This window comes from Hydra vulgaris, chromosome 10, assembly GCF_038396675.1.
Source record: "Hydra vulgaris chromosome 10, alternate assembly HydraT2T_AEP".
In the NCBI taxonomy this organism is placed as follows: domain Eukaryota; kingdom Metazoa; phylum Cnidaria; class Hydrozoa; order Anthoathecata; family Hydridae; genus Hydra; species Hydra vulgaris.
This window is the reverse complement of record NC_088929.1, coordinates 26,547,501-26,552,500: the sequence shown is the minus strand read 5'-3', so window position 1 is coordinate 26,552,500 and position 5,000 is coordinate 26,547,501.

Sequence of the window (5,000 nt, the reverse complement as noted above, 5' to 3'; positions counted from 1 at the left end):
AGATGTTTATAAAACTACAATGACTTTCCAAACAATAAACAACTTTTTATGTAAAGAATAAAAACAAAAAGTTATAAATTAACTAACTTCAAAGTTCTTGAGTTATTTAGATTTGTTTTTATGTGTTTAAAGTTTCGCTCAAGATGAACTATCAACCTTTTTAGAAAAAGATAGATTAACTTTTGCTGAAATGAAAAAAAATTATTTTAAGTAATGAAAGAGATTTAGGTATTTTTTATGATTAATAACACTATTCATTTGCAATCACAAGCTTATTCAAATGGGGTTCCATGATTTTTAATCAAGATTAGTGACGATTTGCATTTTGAAACTTATTGCTATGGAGTCAAAATTAAAATTTCTACAATTTCTAAAAACAGAGTTTCCAAAATTAATGCATGTTTAATATTAGAAGAAGTCGTGCGTTATTTAAAGAATTTTATTCTTGGAAGAAAAGAAATTGTTATTCAAGAACATTTAGCTTCTATGGGTTCACAGTGTATTGGCAATAAGATTTATTCTAAAGAAATTATTATTAGATCTTTTCAGTATTTTGCCACGTCCAGAAGTTTGTATAATAAATTGCGGACAGATTACCAATTTCCTTCTGTAAGAACTTTGACAAAAATAACTTCAAAAGTTTCTAAGTTAAGCGAAAAGCTTTATTTGACAAATATGTTCCCATCTATTGAAGAAAAACAGAAACTTTGTTTGTTATTGCATGACGAGGTTTATGTTAAAAAAATGTTATTATATCATGGTGGTACATTGTTTGGAAAAGCAATGGAAGATTCAACTTCTCTTGAAAAAACTGTATTGGGTTTAATGGTTAATTGCTTATATGGTGGACCATCGTCCATTACCAAAATGATACCAATAAGTAAATTAAAATCACAATTTCTTTTCGAACAAATTAGCATTACTATCCAATCAATAAAGGAATCATCGGGTCAAGTCAAAGCCATAATATGTGATGGAAATAGAATTAATCAGGCATTTAAATCTTTGAAAGAACAGTTCCAATTAAACCCTGGTTGACTAATGATGGTATTTTCTTAATCTTTGATTTTGTACATTTGCTTAAAAACATTAGAAATAATTGGCTTACTAAAAAAATTGGTCAACTTAGTTTTTATGATAAAGGAGTACATAAAGTAGCACAATGGGATCATCTTAAAAAGCTTTATGAATTTGATTCCAAAAATTTAGTTGAATTATCTAATTTAAACGAGGTCTTAATATTTCCAAAGCATACTGAGAGGCAGTCAGTTTCTACCTGTTTAAGGATATTTTGTGACAAAACTTACCATGCTTTGATTAACCATCCAGAACTGCAGCATATAAAAGAAAGACAAGACACAGCAGATTTTATTAACATTGTTGTATCGTGGTGGAAAGATCTCAATAATAAGGGAACAGGTGCAGATATTAGATTTAATGATGAACTTCAAGCAGTAAATAGAGATTCTAATGATAATAAATTGGACGATATTTTAAATTTTGGAAATATGGCTTTAAAGATGGCTGGAAAGCAAGGTAAAAGAAAGAAACAACTTACTTGTGACACTGCACAATCAATTTACCACACGTGCAATGGTGTTGTTGAATTATGTCGATCATTATTGAATAGCTCACATCAATATGTCATTCTTAGTGAGTTTTCTACTGATCCACTGAAAAAATAGCTTATTAAATTTTGACAAGGTTCCGGTGGCCCATATTTTATAACAGTACAACAGGTGATTAAAAAATTGAATATTTCAAGAGCCAAGCTTTTACTGTCACTTGATAACCTGGCTGTTGACATAAGTCTTGATACAACCCATTCTTGTCCAAATTGCAGCTTTTTATTGGATGATTCCTCTGCTGAGATATTTGACAACTTACCAGATCTTGAATCTTTCTTTTCTCCTGATACAAATATAGCACTTATATACATATCGGGGTATTTAACTCGTAAAGATATCGAACTATCAAAAAATAAGCTGCTAGAAAAAACCACATTTTACCACCAAAAATATGGACAATACATATACTTAATTGACCGTAGTGGACTTAATATTCCCACTGACAATACCTGTCAATGGGTAATATTTTCTTCTATAATTTTTAATGCGATTAAGGAACAAGTATGCTGAGTTTCATTGAGCAATATTCTAATGATGGTATCAGAGTTTTACAACTTTGAGATGCATCGACATCACAGAAATATTCTTTTAAACACTTTTTAAAATAATTTATGTAAACTTTTGACTCCTCGTTCAAATAAAGAACCAGCTCAAAAAATATTAAAATTGTCATGAATTCTTAAATTATTATTGTGATCTTGTTGCAAACTTTTTATTGTAATTTTATGTATATGATTATTAACTTGTGTTTTACAAATAGAGTGTTCAATTTCTGTTTTCTTCCACACTGAGTTTCACCATTACAGGATCTTCTGGAAGAGTTACTAAATCTCAAAATATAATAGGTTTTGAGATTTAGTAACTCTTCCTAAAGAACCAGTAATGGCAAAACTCAGAGTAGAAGAAAAAAGATAAGTGTTTTTACTAATATATATTTATATGTATATATATATATATATATATATTATATATTATATATAATATATATATATATATATATATATATATATATATATATATATATATACATACATATATATATATATATATATATATATATATATATATATATATATATATATATATATATATATACTATATATATATATATATATATATATATAATATATATATATATATATATATATATATATATATATATATATATATAATATATATATATATATAACGGAAAAAAACACATACTGAAACTTTTTAGTCCCTGTGTAATAAGGAGGTAATCCACTGTTATTCAGGGTGGTAACCCTCCTACAAAAGACATCAAGAGGTAATCCACTGTTATTCAGTGTGGTAGCCCTCTCATATATTTATAAAAAATATATAAAAAAACAAAAAAAAAAACATGGAGTTCGACTATGAATGCTTAGAGGAGCAAAATTGGCCAACAATTCCTAGTGCATCTGCTGAAGTTACCAAAAATATGCATAAATGGTGTGGTAAAATATCATATATTGTTTCTGACCTTTTAAAGCGACTTAAAATTCTTGAAGATGAAAAGTTAAATGTCTCAATAGCAACATCAAATAAACCAAAAACAATATTCACATATGCACAAGCAACATCAATTCAGCAAAATCAATCAAAACCTAAAGAAACTGAAGTGGTAATGATGGCAAAAATTACAAACGAGTTTAATAATAAAAAAAGAATTGAAAACAACATCATTATAAGTGGGGTAGCTGATCATACTACTTTAGACAAACAAATTAATGAAGAAAAGGATAAAAAAACCATCGAAACATTACTAAAAGCAATAAAACCAGATTTTTCAATAACAAATACAAAAAGAATAATTCGACTAACTAAAAATACTAAAAGACCAGAAGGACCACCTAACCTCATCTTAGTTGAATTGGAGAACAAAGAAACTCAAAATTATTTGATTAAAAATTCCAAAAAGTTAAATGATAATATCAACTTCAAAAATATCTTTATTAACAAAGACAAAACTGCAAACGAGAGATTGTTCGACAGTGAACTCAGAAAAGTTAGAAATTCTAGAAACGCAGCACTTGCTCATGAAGTCAAGGGAACAAATGGGAGGCAACAATACAATGTGCATAATGGAAAAAAATATTATTGGGGTATACGATCAGGTGAACTCAAATGGATTGAAATCAAATCAAATCAGCATAATTTACATATAAAAATTAAAAGATCCTCTACATTAAACTTGGGTATGCAAAATGTTCAATCTGCTATAAAAAAATCTGCTATCATTCATGATATAGTGCATAATCATTCTCTAGATATTTTTATACTCACTGAAACTTGGATAAAGTCAGACGACCCTCCTGCAATTCAAGAAGATATGGCCCCAACAGGCTTTAAAACAATTCAATACTATCGATCAGATTATCGTGGAGGTGGCGTTGCAATAATATACCGGGACAACTTAAATATCAAACCACTCTCGTTATTGTCTACCTGCCTGTCTTATGAACCTACATCTGCCAAACTAAATCTGGCAAATAATATCTACAATATTATTGCTATTTACCGATCAAATCCAATCATTCCAACAAATATTTTCTTTTTCGAATTATCTGATCTCCAAGAAGAACTTCAAACATTATCTGGAGAAATACTTCTGTGTGGTGACTTTAACTGCCCAGGTACTACTCCAACAACCTGCAATCCAAGACTTGCTGAGATTCTAGACACCTACAACATGATACAAAGAGTTCAATCTCCAACCCGCATATCATCTACTACCGGTATAGCCAACTTGCTTGATCTAGTAATAAATCGACATGATGACATTTCACTCAACAATATTCAAGTAACTGATGAGGGTATTTCAGATCACTATATGATTCGGGTTGCACTTTATCATCAACCTTTAAATAGTAAAACTGTTTGGTTTTCAAAACGAAACTTTAGAAAACTAAACTTGTCATGCTTTATAAAAGAACTGCAAGTAATGCCATGTTGCTTATCACCTGAAAACAATGTGGATGATTATGCTGAACAAATAAGAGCAAATATAACAACTGTTCTCGATCATTTAGCACCCATTCGGAAATATTCAATGCGACCTGGTAAACATGATGATAATTGGTTATCTTCAGATGCCAAGAATAAAAAAATCAGACGTCGTAAACTGGAGCGTTGTTATAAAAAAACTGGAAACTTATTAGATAAAAAACTATATCGAATTGCATGCCGCGAGTCATCAGCAGCAATTCATAAATCCAGATGTAATCATTATAAGGAAAAACTAAATTCAGCATATGGTAATCAGAAAGAAACATGGAATATTGCCAAGAAATTACTACATTCAAATAGTTCTAAAACTAAAAACACAATACCAGAAGCAAAATGCAATATAATAAGTCAATATTTCATAAA